Source organism: Rattus norvegicus, chromosome 2 (genome assembly GCF_021556685.1).
Source record: "Rattus norvegicus strain SHRSP/BbbUtx chromosome 2, alternate assembly SHRSP_T2T, whole genome shotgun sequence".
NCBI lineage: Eukaryota > Metazoa > Chordata > Mammalia > Rodentia > Muridae > Rattus > Rattus norvegicus.
This window is the reverse complement of record NC_141535.1, coordinates 7835603-7852892: the sequence shown is the minus strand read 5'-3', so window position 1 is coordinate 7852892 and position 17290 is coordinate 7835603. Positions and strand designations below refer to the sequence as shown.

Here is a 17290-nt window from a genome sequence, read left to right as displayed (position 1 = left end):
TTCAGCACAGACCATTATAGAAAACTAAATATCAAAATATCAAAGACAAGTGATTGTGTGATACTTATCCCTAACTAATCCATCTAGAATATAACTTGTACACCTAGGGCTTAGGGAACATTTTAGAGGGGCAGAAAGCTATAAAAGCTGGAATTCTAGGATATCTGTTGTAAGATTGCATCTTCTAGAATTAACAGAGAAGTACATCCATGAAGCCTCAATAACATGGCTATCTGAACAGAGACAATAGCAACAGGCATGCTAACACAGAAGGGGGAAATCTCATGGGAACCTAATCCTTGATTAAGAACTATAAATAGCTAGTAATTCTAAGAGTGGTACAAAAGAGTCTCCCAATAGATTACTGGATACCAAGTGGGCATTTCTGAAATCATTTACATACAACTCATATTATATGCACTGATCAGATCGCATTAATATATTTAGGAGAGAGGGCCAGAGACCATGAATTTGTAAGAGAACAAGGCAAGATAGCATGGAGGGATTTGGAGAAAAAAAGTAATGTAAGTGTAGTTTACTTTTTAAAAATCCCTCACTTTAGAGTTAAAAATGACTTTTCCCTCTCCCTGTCCTGAGACAGGGTAGCCCTGGCTGTCGTAGAACTCTCTTTGAAGATTAGGCTGGCCTCAAACTCACAGAGATCTATCTGCCTCTGCCTCCCAATGTTTCCTAAGAGGTCTTACAGTCTGGACCAGGGTTTCTGATACTTATCTGCTCATAAGCTGCTCTCGCCCAGAAGGTGTTTCCTCAACTCCAGATACACATACTTATCCAATAGGTATGAGAATCCAAAATTTACTGATAACAAATCCCAAAAAGTGCATTTTAAAACAGTTGCTTGGTATACATAATTTTGCCATTGATTAAAGATGAAAGTGAATTTGCATGCTAATGAGGTAGATGCATTTGTTCCTTTTGCATAAAAAATTAAATCTCATCTGAATATTTGATACTGTAGAATGTAGAGCACTTTCAATATTTTTTGGAGTTGACCAATATTTTGGTTTTAGGCTCATTTGCTGTTGAGAACAGCACTTCACATGAATATTATAAAGATGTTTGTTTTCCACAATTAAATCATTGTTTCTATAGTTTGTACATTAAAAACTTCAATTCATAACAAAATATTCTCAAATCTAAGGTGAGGAGATTCAGGTACTTTTTCTTGGCATTGTTTAGCAATCTTCGTGTGTGTGTGTGTGTGTGTGTGTGTGTGTGTGTGTGTGTGTGTGTGTGTGTGTGTGTTATGTACTTACCAAGGCTACAGTGAAGCCCCATAATTGTACATGAGTTAGCCCTGTCAAAAACATCTTGTACTCATTATGTATTGGCTTTGAATTAAGTTTTGGTTGTTGTGTGCTCAGAAACCTTTTGCTGTTGCCAATTTTTTTCCAATCTCCACATTCAATTATGGGGTTTTAAGGAACAGTTTTAAAGCTCTGGTCTAAGCCACATTCCATTAATTAACATTCCCACAAAGTTCATTCTCTCTCTTCTCTCCTTTTCTCCCCCCCCCCCCGTGTCTCATAATGTAATTATGTTTCTCCTTTCAAACCCTCCCATATTCCCCTTCCACTCTCCTTCAGACTCTTGGCCACTGTTTCCCTAATTGGTATTTTATGCATATATGTATAAGAAGAGATAATCCTAAGTATAACCTGTTAAGTCTGTACAATGTGACTTGTGCACATGTCTGCAAGGCTGACTTTGGCACTGGACAACTGATAGCATGCTCTTCCCTGGGGAGGCCTCCACTCATGGCCCTTGCTCTCTCCTGTGGAAATTGTCTCAGGCACCTCACTCACCTTGAGCCATAATCCCCCAAATTGACTAAGTAGAATTCCATCTGACCAAAAATAGAAAGTCTAAACATATCCATGGCATAGGCAGTCTGGAGGAAGACTTCCTGCCATTTCTCAATCTCTGATCATTTCCCCAGAACCAACAAGCACTACAACAAAGATTAAACTGATGCTCTCCCTAAATATCTGCTGAGAGTAGCTGAAAAATAGGCTATTAAGGATATGGGATGGATTCAGACTGCCCAGGAGGTTACCTAGAAGATAACAACTATGGTCAGCTAACTTGGTGTGGCCATAAGTAATTGTTCCTGCTCCTCTGGGTATGATTGAAGTCGGGAACCCTCCTGCTAGGCTCCCTTCTGTCTGTGCTCTTCCTTTTTGGAAAGCATTTGCTAAAGATTGTGGTGTTCCCAACAGAAAAAAAATCTCTAAAGAGGGAGAAGTGTTCTGGTTTATTTGTTGGCAAATTGAAGTAGAATTCAAGAGGGACAAAAGTAAATGCTAAGCTCTCTGGAAATGTTCATCAGCTCCTTTGATTATGAGAAGATTACTAATTATAACGTTGAAAATCACCTTTTGAAAAGTATAGTTTGCTGGTCCCAGGCTTCTGTTTTACTCTAGGAACTGTTGGATCATGCAGAGCTGGGGAAGAAGGTTCACAGTGGACAGCCTCACCGAAAGATAGCAAGCAGCCTACAAATGCCGGAACTTGGCTTTAGAAACCCACCCTCTCCCAGAACCTTGTTCTCAATAGCTGGTCAGAGCTTAACCTCAACCTCACTTGGTGATGCTGCACCAATCTGAAAACCATGGTTGGATGTAGATCTGAATGCTCACATTGGTGGTGTGAGTGAACTTTCTGCACAGACAGTTTAAGAAAGCGTACATTACACACCAGAGTGGAAGAAGCAGGAGGTTAAAGCAAGGAAAACCGCCTCATGACTGAAAATTAGAGGCAGCGGCATTTCTCAGTGTGAGGAGTACAGGAGCTGTGGTTTGCATGTGGAGATTTCCCAGAGAGGCCCTCAAGCATCTTTCTCAGGCTCAGTCCTAACAACATGTAGGTGCTAGTCTGAGCACGTCTCTGGTTAGCATGTTATTTATTACTAAAGGTGTTGACTCTTCTGTTAGTTTATACTTATAGTAAATCATAAAGCAAACGAAGTAGATAACTGATTTGCTGCTACATTCCAAGAGGCATTTTTACAGTCCCATGTTCCTGCTTTATGTTGGTTTTATACTTTCAAATCAGAGACAACAGTGTTTTCCCATACGCTTCTCCAGAAACATAAATTTTGATATGTCTGAGTGCTTCCTAGACATCACAAAAGTTATGCAGATGAGATAAATCTGTCACTAGTTTTCAGTGCCATTCTTTAAGATTTTGGCCCAAAACACATATTACATGTCCAGGAAGAGAAAAAAAGTACTACATAACCTAGACTAGAGCACGTCACAGAAATCCTGGAGTACTGGTCTCCTGATGATCATCTATATGATTTTCCATTAGTCCTTAAGATATTTCTCACTGGCTTTTGTTAGTCATTTTTATATAATGTCTTTGTTAGGATTAATATTGCTGTGATGAAACACTATGACCAAGAGCAACTAGGGGAAGAAAGGACTTATTTTACTTACAGAGCCATATAACAAGTATCATCACAGGAAGTCATGGCAGAAACCTGGAGGTAGACACTGATGCAGAGACCATAGAGGATGCAGCTTACTGGTTTGCGCTTCATGACTGGCTCATCCTGATTTCTTATAGAACTCAAGACCACCAGCCCAGGGATGGCATCATCACAATGGGCTGGGCCCTCCCCCATCAATTATTAATTAAGAAAAAGCCCTGCAGCGCAATCTCATGGATGCATTTTCTCAATTGAAGTTTCCTCCTCCCTGATTACTCTAGTTTGTGTCAAGTTGACATAAAACCAGCCAGTACCATAACTATCATAAAATACCTGAGGTAATTAACTTGTAAAAAGGAAAGGTTTGTTTTGGCTCGTAGTTTTGGAACTTCTGAATCATGACTGTTCAGTCATTGCTTTAGGCCCGTGGAAAGATAGTTCTCATGCTAAGAGCCCATGGCAGAGAAAAAACATTTCCATCATTAAAAGACGAAAGACAAGCAAGCTTTAATGTTAAATATGATCAAAAGCTTACTTAGGAAGCATTGGGTTACATGGGGATAAGAAGGGAATATGTCTATTCTCCTTTGAGAAGTGACTACTTAGACAAGAAATTCTGTTCACTGAAGCTTAAACTATCATCATAGAGACTTGTAAATTTCAACACCTTTAAAGCATGATTAGCTTTGTGCGAAACCTCCTTTTGGGACAGAGTTAAAAAAGACCACCCTGAGATTAATTATCACAAGACCATGACAATAGAAACCTATAGAAACCATGAAATATTTCTGATTATGGTTGGGCCTCTTTGGTTGAATTGCCTGCAGGCTGTGCAGTGTGCTTCAGGTTCCCAGCTTTGTGATTTATTCCCCATGCTGGGGTGGGCTTTGGTAATATAGCTGTCTTCAAGTCATTTCTTCTCCTGTAAGTAACCCCTCACCCACATCCTGTAAGCAAGTCCTATAAAACTCATGAGTTCACTGAGTTGGACTTGATGCGTACTTTGGTCTGTCATCCCTATTCGGAGTGAGCAGGTATTTGCTCAGAGCTCCCCAAGAAAATAGTGTTACATATTCCCCATTACATTAACTGCTCTGGGCTATTTCAGATCTCCAAATCCTGGTTAATCTACTGCCCTACAATCCAGTTACCAGGAGGCATTCACATTCAAGCACACATAGGTACATCACATGCCCATCAGCCACAGTCCCTCCATACTCTCAGGGAGAAGCACTGCTGTACCTATGTGACTTCATTTTACACGTAACAATAACTGAAGTTTATGTCTTTGAGGGCATCTATGGAAAGCATTGTGGCTATGGTAACCATACTCTTGGGCACCAAGCCATATCCTGAAACAGGTTTCTCAAAAGAGGAAAGATATCTTGGTCTCAAAGTCCCACTGTTATATAAATGTAAAATATGGTCCCCAGGAAAGACATTTGAAAGCCCATTGAGCCCTCCAGTGGTAAAATTATGAAAATGTTATGATGAATATCCAGGTGCCCTAGAGAGCTAAAGCCATGGAAACTAGAAAAGCCTTTTCAAATCTACTCACTGTTCTCTACGGTCAGTTTATTTTCATATTTATAGATTTTAATATGGAGTTTAGTTAAATGTGGTATCCTAAGACATGGCTAGTGGCTACAGTTCTGGCTTTGTACACTATTGGAATTGTGGAAAAAAAACATAAATAAACAATAGGCCTTTCCAGACATCTGCAATAAAAACCAAATGATTGTGCAAAGAATTTGGGTTTTAAATTCTCTAGGACTCTTCTTTGTATGTCCTGGTCATTTAATATACAGATTGTTGACAGTGTTGTCTCATGCCTTTACAGATAAGGTGAAAGGAGTACAAACTACTGGAGCATTGACAGTTTATAATAGTGAGGAGCTAACGTAGGTGGAAAGGTGGTCAGGAAAGACCTCTTTTGTTGAGAAAGTTGTGTTTACCACAGAACTGAAAAGGGAGGAGAAGGGCGCTTCACAGAGCAGTTCAGCATGCATGGTCATCTGAGGTGATGAAAAGCCAAATGTACCATGACCTCATAACCAAGAGGAGAGAAGGGTGGAAGCTCCTTCTGGATTGTTGAAAAGCCTTCCTTTGGTGTATCTGTTGCTTACATCATTTTTCCATTCCCAAGGCAAATCCCAGCACAGAAGCCATTGTGATACCACTAAAATCTGTAATTCTTTTGCCCTAGCTCAGGCCCAGTGTGGTCTCTGTAATCTCATGCCCCCTTCTCTGTCCACTCAATCACCCACCCAGGATCCTCTGGCCTACTCAGTGTACATCCCTAGGTAGCTTCCAGACCCATTGTTCTGGCTGTTTCTGCTCTACATATATGTCTTTAGATATCAGAAAGTTCCTAGGGCTTCATTCTTGTGCTTTAACTCCTTTGTTTCTCAAGAAACCTCTTTAGCTACCAACATATTGCGTAAAATCTTCTCCTAACTCCAGCATTCTCCCCACTCCTTACCACCTCCCGAGGGCACTCTCACTGTCTAACTGTGACTGTTCTCCACTATTTGTTCCAAATCCCATCATTGTATCTATATTTATCTCCCCATGTTTGCCTGACCATACTTGACACATGCCCTAGCTCTGGCTCACTGGCTACATGTTCCTAATGCTCCTAGCCCAAACCCTGTGAAACTCTATAGCATGAAGCTGAACATCATCTCAATGTACCAAAAGCCTCTTTTGTTTCTAACTGAACAGCTTGCTCATCCTCCAGGAAGTTTAGGCAACATTTTAGACTCCCTTTAAATCCAGTCAATGTCAATTTTGCTAACTTTGAAAAAATATGAGTTTTATTATTTCTTTTTTAATGTTTCCATTTATTTTATTTGTTTATGTATGTATTTGTTTATTTAATGTATGGGTGCTCTGCTGCACATACACCTGTATGCCAGAAGAGGACAAGAGATACTCTTATAAATGATCATGAGCCACTATGTAGTTGCTGGGAATTGAACTCAGAACCTGTGGAAGAACAGCAAGTGCTCTTAACATCTGAGTCATCTCACCAGCCCCGAGCTTCGTCATTTCTTCATTATCAGTAGCTTCTGAATATTCTGTTATATGTGACAGCCACTCAGCCCACCATTAAATGGTGCAGACCAAGCAGCTACATCTCTCTAAATCTCAAGAGAGAGGCCTAAACATGTTCTAGTTCCTCTGCAGTCTCACTGCCTACAGTCCCAGCTTCATCTTTACTGTTCAGCACCATTTTAAGTCTGACCATCTTCTTTTTCACCACACCTCTTACTGTGAAGTTCACCTTACAGGATGGAAAAAAACTTGCCCAAACCCAGAGAGAATTCGGATTTGTGATAGCTAATTGCCAATTTGACACAATCTAGGATCACCTGCAGAAAGAACACCAATGACGACTTATCTGGACAGGATTGGCCTGGGGGCAGGTCTGTGGGGATTCTCTAGATCTCCTTAGTTGGTGTGAGAAGACCCAGCCTGAAAGCGAGTGGCACCATTTCTGGGTTTGAGCCCAGAATTGTTCAAGAGTAGAGAAAACAAGCTGAGCACTATGCATGCAGGTGTTGATTTCTCTCTGTTCTCGATGGTGAATGTGATATGATTCACTGCTCGTGGCTCGTGCTATGATGTGCCCACAGTGAAGTACTAAAGCCTAGAACTGTGGGCTAAAAGAACCCTTTCTTATATACACTGATTTTGGTCAGTGTGTTTTATCATAGGAATAGAAAGAAGAACTACGACAGAGTCTTCATTCACATACTCCTTAGAGCCTCTGCTCTATGTCTAGTAGGGCCAAGGTCACAGGTCACATGAATCCAAGCTATGGACTGTAAAAACAACTGCAAAACTTTGTTAGCTGTGTTAACATAAAATTGTTGACTTCTTCCTCTTTAAAAATTATTCTACCTATTTTTCCTGGATTTCCCTGTGGTAGTCATGTGGCAAGGCTGCGCTCCTCCTTGGTCACCACTGATAGATTGGATCAGCCTCTGTCACCTTACTTTTCCTAACACTTTCTCTTCACACCTGACAGATAGATGTGTTACTGTCCCTAACTGAGGAAACTTCCACAGATCCTTCTATTATTGTGCAGTGTTCCCCCAAGGACAGTCTGTGCTCTGTTGTGAAGAACTCTGCAGACTATACTTTATCATCTCAGCCTTATTCTTCCTTTACTCTGTAGCTATTTTTCCTGAGTAACTTTTTACCTTTATAATCAGGTTTATCCAAAGCATACGATGTTCTTCATAAAGTTGCCAGCTCAAAATGTCATCCCTAATATGTGCCCAACTTGTCCATTCATTCCTTTTTCACTTAAAAATTGTGACATTTAACATTTAGGATGAAAACATAAGGATATTTTCATCTCAAATTTTATTTACAGTGTTTACCTACATTTACCAGTAAGACTCAAGGTCCGGGTATGGAACAGAATGGTTTGGCACTTACCTAGCAAATGCAATGGAGATTCAACCACAGCTATATACAAAAGATGAGCATATAGACAATTGCAAGGGGTAAAATGTGGACAGCTGTGCCGTCGTACCTCAGGGAAGAATTTTACATGTTACTACATTGCCCTATAGTTTGCAGCTTACTCTTCTGGCAACCTCCTTAAGTGTGAATTAATATCAGGTGCTGTTCCGTGTACTACCATGAACCATGAGCTCTGGCTCTATCAGTAAAAAGGAAACTTTAATTTGCTAACTATCTTCTGCTTACTACCAGCCTTTAAACTTAATAAGATTATCACTATGGAAATTGTACTTACAGTGTTGACATCAGTCTTGCCACACCAGGAAAAGAGGTCCCTATGCTGTGCTGTGCCAGCTGCCCTGCAGGACAATGTACACTACAACTCAGTCAGCTTCCCCCCACACCCCCTCAGTCTCCAAACTGAGGATAATACCACTATTTTTAGAGCATTAAGAAGTCTGCAGAGGCTGATAACTGTGTAACTCATTTCCTCATTTCTTGACACTACAGCAAACTGAAGGATACAGAGGACCTCAGAGGTCTACGAAGCACAGAGTCAGAAGTTTTACAAACACATCTAGGTGATCTCTCTCCTATCAGACCTGTTCTACAGCCCGGTGCCACCCCAGTCTAGTCTCTAAGAACAATCCCAAGACAATGTGTCAGCCTCTCAGAAAACACACCATCCTCACATTAGACAAGAAGCAAGGTCATCAATGTGTACATTTGCATTTGCTCAGAGCTCTCCCTTACAACACAGTCTTCAGCAACAGCTACTGCTCTCATTTACTTTATGTTCTGAAGAAAACTGAAATTCTTCTGTTTTAGTAGCAGTACATCTCCACTCAGACAGCAAATTATAGTTTCTTTCTACCTGGCAGCAGGAGTCATCATACACCTACATGCTACCATATAGAAATGAGTCATTTCCCTTTCTGGGGAAGACTTAATGTGTAACTCAAAGACAGTCAGAAAAGCTAGGAAGTTACTTACTTACCTAAAAAGGAAACTCAACCACTGTCTCTCATTGGGTGAAAATAGGCAGAGAAAATAAAAGGACAGACCAAGTATAAATGTGAAGAGCAGAGACACCTCCATGAATCAAAACACCTACAGCAGGGCTGCGAGGGAAGAAGTCTCCAGAAATGTGCTATTCCGTTTCAGTCAAACCCAGCTGCTCTGGCACATTTAACCTGCACAAACCTCAGGCAAATCTCACCTAAGCACTGAACAGATTCATCTTCAAACGCCAAGAGCTAAGTTATCCTAAATTATTGTTATTATTATTATTATTATTATTATTATTATCATTATCATTATCATAATCATAATCATTATTATCATTATTATTATTCACCTTTTATTTCATTCCCATTTCCCATATATATCACAGGAGGCATCACTTCAAAGAAAGAAGAGAACTAGTACCATGCCAGTCTAGACTTGGAGATTAAGCTAGGATTCTGTGGGTACAGTGAAACCTTCGTGTTCAGAAGATGCTATTTTCTCTGGTCTGCTCTGACCTCTGACTTATAGTCTTTTTGCTCCCTATTCTAAGAAGGGCCCTGAGCCTTGAGAAAGGGCTGAGGAGTAGATAGTTTGAAAAGGAAAATTAGTGCAACATTACTGTCACACAAGATCCTTGAAAACTGTGCAGCTGATGGGCTTCAAGCAGCACCATCCATCCACCAAGATGAAACCTTTTCAGTGGCTCCAGAAACGTCCTCTGTTCCACCTTTTGTTCTCTCACCAGCCCCAGTCCCTTCCTAGGACTGATCTGTTTTGTTACTATTGATTTAGTTTCTGTTTGCCAGTTTTATATATGAAGATCATACGTATAACATATGTGACATATATAACATATAACATATGCATTTTATTACATATAACATATTGCATTACATATATTATAGAGTATATATCCATGTACAATATACATAATATATACTATATATAATAAGATGGTCTATATTTTTTCAGTCACTGAAATAATTCAGAGATTTATTGAAGAGGTCATTCTTTCTATTGCAGATCAGAGTTCTGTTATATTTCAATATACTCATAGATTTATATAATAATGGGTATTTGCGTTATTTTAACTTTTATGTTATTATGAACAGGACCAGGATTACAAAATTATTTTTTCTAGTGGAACATTCTTTCTGCTTTTCACAATTTATTAATTTAGAGACTCTTTATAAGAAAACGACTTTTCAGTCACCAAACCCTGTCACTACTGGGGATGACAAGAGGTGTAGGCTGACAGGAGCTTGATATAGCTGTCTCCTGAGAGGCTCTACCAGAGCCTGACAAACACAGAGGTGGATGCTCGCAGCCAACCACTGGACTAAGAAAGGGGTCACCAATAGAGGAGGGTTGGAGAAAGGATTGAGGAAGCTGAGGGAGTTTGCAAACTTATAGAAACAATATCAATAACCAGATATCCCAGAGATCCTGGGAACTAAACCACCAACCAAAGAGTGCACATGGAGCCACCCATGGCTTCAGTCACATATGTAGCAGAGGATGGCCTTGTAGGGATGAGAGGCCCTTGGTCCTGTCAAGGCTCAATGCCCCAGTATAGAGAAATGTCAGGGTGGGGAGGCAGAAGTAGGTGAGTGAGAGGGAGGAGCACCCTCATAGATTCAGGGGGAGGGAGGATGGGATAGGGGGTTTCCAGAGGGGAAACTGGGAAAGGGGATAATATTTGAAATGCAGATAAAGAAAATATCCAAAGGAAAAAATAAATTATGAATTGGGAAAAAAAGAAAAGAAAACAGCTTTTCAAAGTGTTAAGCTAAATCTTCAAGGACTGGAGCTTTCAAGGCACCTTTTTTCTTTGATAAAACTTCTGTACACATAAAAATAAGTCAGTACAAATAATCTGACTGCTTATACAAAACACCTCCACAGGGCTGAAGGGATTGCTTAGTAGTTAAGAACACTTGGTATTCTTATAGAAACCTATAGTTTCTAACACTCATATCAGGTGGCTCTATAACTCCTGGTCCAGGGTATCTGATAAGTACTTCTGGTCTCTGTAGGCTCTCCCGCCCCCTCTCTCACACATACACACACACACACACACACACACACACACACACACACACACACACACACAATGCACACATATAACACACACATCATACAAAATAAATAAATAAAAATTTTAACAATCCTAAAAAGAAAAAAATAAAGCCATCTCCATAAGGAGATCTTTAATTCCCTGTAAAAATTATAATTTCTAATAAATATATGTGAATAAGCAATAAATACAATATAGACAAAATATGGGGACCTTGACTGTCTTTTTGCTGTAGGAGAAAATAGGGAAAAGTAGGGGAAAATCTGGCTTTGCTAGACATCTATTTGTAATGAAACACAGTCTAAGTAATGAATATGTCACATTCACAAAAAAACTCTGCTAAGAAAAGACGAGGTGAGCTGAATACTGAGCAAGAGAAAAATAACTATAACAATGAGATGTAAGCTGATATTGCTTTCAGCTCAGGACATTAGACAACCTATTTCTCTGATTCAGAAAGAAGGAATACATATGAAGTGAATTCAGGATTCTGCTCTTCTCGGGGCAGCAATAGCCAAAGCCCAGGAAGCCTAGGAGCCTGTGACAATAGAGGCCAGAGCTTCAGAGGGTGAGGAAAAAAGCCCACCACTTGTCATTATGAAGTCATCACAGGCCTGTAGCCGCCCTCCAAACATGAGGCTCCCAGAGACCATTCGCTGACTGAACCAAGGCCCCTAAGGCTGCCAGTCAACCAGAAGAGAGAAGACTGCTGCAAATCAAAGTACAGAAATCTTGCTTTAAATCCGTGTTTGTTTGCTTCAAGCTCCATGCCAGCTTCGATCTGAGCATCTACAGCTGGGTTTCCACCCATCTTCATATGTTCAGGTTTTCCCTGTACAGAAATTCCATTCCTGTTTGTCTCACATGCCTAATCCTCACAGTTTTCTACCTTTATTTTGACAGGTGAATAAATGTGAGAAGCTAGGTAAATCATAAACGTGGCATCCCATGTGTCAACGGGGTTAATTTAATTCTGAGGGCTCAATACTGTGGGAAATACAGTTCGAATCTGATAATAACTTGGCAACCTACCTACTACACATCATACCTATGCAGAATAAGGTCACTTTCTGTACATTCAAAGTCGTTTTGACAAAGAGTTTGTTACCTGGGACCAATTCTGACTAAAGTATGAATCTTTCAGCGAAAGCGTTCCTGGCCTACGTTTGCAGGATGAAAACCTACAGCTCATACACAGTATGTAGAGAAGACAACACAGGGGCATGTGGGGGCATATTCACAGCCAAGGAAGAGGAGAATACATGTAACACGCAACCTCTTAATTGTGTGTTATCCCAATAACTGGCTTGGACATACAAGACTTCATTTCTAAAATATTCATCTTTACTCATACACTGGATAACAACTTTATCCATAAACTTCTAAACTTATTACCAGAGGAGGGTGACTACTTGGTATAATTTGGAGATTTTTATCTTGTAACCTCTGATCACAAGAAGTTTAATAAGCCCACACAAAGCAATAAAAGGTCCATTTCAAGTCCAAGTAATAAAAAATTGCCTGTGGTCCAACTAAGCAATATACTGCAAACACAATCATTAAACATATATCCTTCCTGCCTTGGCCTTGCAGAGTAAATCTCTGCTTTCCCCAAAGTATTTGCAAAGTGTTGCTAATGGAGTAATGCCTGTCACACTATGACGTATCGTTAGAATATAATAAAGGTGTCAGTACTTAGAAGACGGTATGCCAATCCATACATGAAAAGAAAGGGCTATAGCTGTTCTGGAAGGAAGATTCGTTTCAGTACATATCAACATTGCGGTAGATGAACAGGGCTTGTCAGAGGGCACTTCACACATAAAGCACAAGTCAGCCCTGTAGCAATGTCTGCAGAGCTTTGAATATAATTCAATTTTGTTGTATTTTTACGTGCTTTGCTGTTCCACCAGCATAGCTGCCTCGGTGAGGGTGTCGCTGCAACTGAAGTTACCGACAATTGTGAGCTACCCTGTGGGTTCTGGGAACTGCACCTGGGTCCTCTGGAAGAAGGCCAGCCCTGCCTGCTGAGCCTCCATGCTTGCAGCTTTTGTGACAGCTAAATATATTTGTTGTCTGGCCACAAAATACCTATCATATTAATTTTTTATTGAATGCGCAATGAATTCCTAAATTTTAAAAATACATTCCAGGTAAGTTTACTACTGCTGAAAAACCTTGTCAACAAAAAATGTCAAATATTTAGTATTCCAAACCAAAACACCAAAGTGTTTCATTCATTACAAACCAACAAGGCTCCAAATATCTCCCTTCCTACTGTGTTTTTATCAATACCACATCGACAGCTCTACACTTTCCACTGATATTTCTCCATCAGCTAAGTACAAAATTAATCAGATATGGTGAGGATGATGTAATCACAGAATAAATATTTACTAAGGATTTGCTATTCACCACCCACTGTCTTAAGAGCATTTAATCCTCAGAGTAACCTGATGAAATAATTAGTATAATTACCTCATTTTTCAAATAAGAAATACAGAAATGGAGAGATTAAGTACCTACCTAAGATCACAGACCAAATAAGTAGCGAATCAGAATTTCACCCCAACTAGAAGGAGAAATACCACATTGGTTGGAATACCAACTGGCTCACAAATCCTACCTACTCACAAGTTTGATAATTAATGAAGCATTTCAAATCTTCTGATGACCCAAAAGTAGAAAATGAGCTTGCACACTAAGGTGCAATTAGGTGTTCAAAATATGAGACAGGACAGAGGACAGGTAAAGTTTTTAAAAAAGAAATAAACACAATGAAATGCAGTTCAAAACCCAGCGCACTATAAATGCCAAATTAGTGAGCTTTATGTTGGTACAGTCATCCCAAAGGCAGAAAGGACATCATATGCTGTGGGCTCTAGCACTTAGCAGTTCTGGGATGTTTTCTCAATTATTTTTTTATTTTTGAGGTTAAGATATATTACATCATTTCTCCCTTCAAACACTCCTATATATCCCCTTTGCTCCCTCTGAAATTTATGTCTCTCTTTTCATTAATTGTTGTTACATGAACATATTCCTAAACATAACCGACTCAGTCTCTATGATGTTACCAATATGTATGACTATTCAGTCTGTATAAAGTTACTTTCTTTTTTTATTGGATATTTTTTGACCTAATTGGTAAGATATAATTGCCCACCTAAACATACAAAGCCCAGTACCACCCATCCCTTAAGAACATTAATAACAACCTGTAAATACACAGAGCGGAATCTTAATGTCAATTGCCATGGTTTCTCTCCCTCTCCCTCCTCTCTTCCTCTTACTGGATATTTTTTATTTACATTTCAAATGTTATTCCCTTTCCTAGTTTTCCTGCCATAAGGACCCTATCCCATCCCCCTCCCTTTCTTCTATAAGAGTGCTCCCCCCCCCAAGCCACTCCCTTCCCCCCATCCCCATATATTCCCCTACACTGGGGAGTCCAACCTTGGCAGGACCAAGGACTTCTCCATATACCCAACAAAGCCATCCTCTGCTACATATGCAGCTGGAGCTATGGGTCTGTCCATGTATACCCTTTGGGTAGTGGTTTAGTCCCTGGGAGCTCTGGTTGGTTGGCATTGTTGTTCTTATGGGGTTGCAATGCAAGCCCCTTCAGCTCCTTCGATCCTTTCTCTAATTCTTCCAACAGGGACCCCTTTCATAGTTCAATCGTTTAATGCTAGAATTCGCCTCTGTATTTGTCATGCTCTGGCTAAGCCTCTCAGAAGACAGCTATATCAGGGTCCTGTCAGGATGTACTTCTTGGCTTCATCAATAGTCTAGGTTTGGTGGTTGTATATATACGGGCTGGATCCGCAGGTTGGGCAGGCTCTGAATGGCTATTCCTTCAGTTTCTGCTTCAAACTTTGACTCTATATCCCCTCCTATAAATATTTTTATTCCCTCTTTTAAGAAGGACTGAAGCGATAGAGGCCTTATATCCAAAATATACAAAGAACTCAAGAAGTTAGACCGCAGGGAAACAAATAACCCTATTAAAAAATGGGGTTCAGAGCTAAACAAAGAATTCACAGCTGAGGAATGCTGAATGGCTGAGAAACACCTAAAGAAATGTTCAACATCTTTAGTCATAAGGGAAATGCAAATCAAAACAACCCTGAGATTTCACCTCACACCAGTGAGAATGGCTAAGATCAAAAACTCAGGTGACAGCAAATGCTGGCGAGGATGTGGAGGAACACTCCTCCATTGTTGGTAGGATTGCATACTGGTACAACCATTCTGGAAATCAGTCTGGAGGTTCCTCAGAAAATTGGACATTGAACTGCCTGAGGATCCAGCTATACCTCTCTTGGGCATATACCCAAAAGATGCCCCAACATATAAAAAAGACACGTGCTCCACTATGTTCATAGCAGCCTTATTTATAATAGCCAGAAGCTGGAAAGAACCCAGATGCCCTTCAACAGAGGAATGGATACAGAAAATGTGGTACATCTACACAATGGAATATTACTCAGCTATCAAAAACAATGGCTTTATGAAATTCGTAGGCAAATGGTTGGAACTGGAAAATATCATCCTGAGTGAGCTAACCCAATCACAGAAAGACATACATGGTATGCACTCATTGATAAGTGGCTATTAGCCCAAATGCTTGAATTACCCTAGATGCCTAGAACAAATGAAACTCAAGATGGATGATCAAAATGTGAATGCTTCACTCCTTCTTTAAAAGGGGAACAAGAATACCCTTGGCAGGGAAGAGAGAGGCAAAGATTAAAACAGAGACTGAAGGAACACCCATTCAGATCCTGCCCCACATGTGGCCCATACATATACAGCCACCCAATTAGACAAGATGGATGAAGCAAAGAAGTGCAGACTGACAGGAGCCGGATGTAGATCTCTCCTGAGAGACACAGCCAGAATACAGCAAATACAGAGGCGAATGCCAGCAACAAACTACTGAATTGAGAATAGGACCCCCGTTGAAGGAATCAGAGAAAGAACTGGAAGAGCTTGAAGGGGCTCGAGACCCCATATGTACAACAATGCCAAGCAACCAGAGCTTCCAGGGACTAAGCCACTACCTAAAGACTATACATGGACTGACCCTGGACTCTGACCTCATAGGTAGCAATGAATATCCTAGTAAGAGCACCAGTGGAAGGGGAAGCCCTGGGTCCTGCTAAGACTGAACCCCCAGTGAACTAGACTGGTGGGGGGAGGGCGGCAATGGGGGGAGGGTTGGGAGGGGAACACACATAAGGAAGGGGAGGGGTGAGGGTGATGCTTGCCCGGATACCGGGAAAGGGAATAACACTCGAAATGTATATAAGAAATACTCAAGTTAATAAAAAAAAAAAAAGAAGGACTGAAGCATCTGTACTTCAGTCATCCTTCTTGACCTTCATATGGTCTATGGAATGTATCTTGGGTAATCTGGGATAATATCCACATTTCAGTGAGTGCATAGTATGGTGTGTGTGTGTGTGTGTGTGTGTGTGTGTGTGTGTGTGTGTGTGTGTGTGTGTGAGAGAGAGAGAGAGAGAGAGAGAGAGAGATTGAATTACCTCACTCAAGATGACATTTTTTAGTTCTATCCTTTTGCCTATGAAATTCATAAAGTCATTGTTTTTGATAGCTGAGTAGTACTCCATTGTGTAGATGTACCATATTTTCTGTATCCTTTCCTCTGTTGAAGGGCATTTGGGATCTTTCCAGCTTCTGGCTATTATAAGTAAGGCTGCTATGAACATAGTGGAGCACATGTCTTTTTTATATGTTGGGGCATCTTTTGGGTATATGCCCGGGAGATGTAGAGCTGGGTCCTCAGGTACTACGAAGACCAATGTTCTGAGGAACTTCCAGACTGATTTCCAGAGGGTTTGTACAAGCTTGCAATCACACCAACAAAGGTGGAGTGTTCCACTTTTTCCACATCCTTGTCCGCAGCTGTTGACATCTGAGTTTTTGATCTTAGCCATTCTGACTGGTGTGAGGTAGAATCTCAGGGTTGTTTTGACTTGCATTTCCCTGAAAACTAAAGATGAGTATTCTTTGTTTAGCTCTATACCCCATTTTTCAATAGGGTTACTAGGACCTCTGGAGTCTGACTTCTTGAATACTTTGTATATTTTTGGATATTAGCCCTCTATAACATGTAGGATTGGTAAAGAACTTTTCCCAATCTGTTGGTTGCCATTTTATCCTAATGACAGTGCCCTTTGCCTTACAGAAGCTTTGCAGTTTTATGAGGTCCCATTTGTCGATTCTTGATCTTAGGGCATAGGCCATTG

At 40.4% G+C, this 17290-nt stretch overlaps 1 protein-coding gene across 8 annotated transcripts in view; it reads right to left on the bottom strand.

Moving 5' to 3' along the window:
- Positions 1 to 17290, bottom strand: part of Mctp1 (multiple C2 and transmembrane domain containing 1) — a 729346-nt gene that overhangs the window by 667947 nt on the left and 44109 nt on the right. Inside the window, exon 1 of one of the 8 annotated variants that reach the window (XM_087621568.1) lies at positions 8226 to 8347. The gene's annotated coding sequence lies outside the window, so the exon portion shown is untranslated. 8 annotated transcript variants of the gene reach the window in all.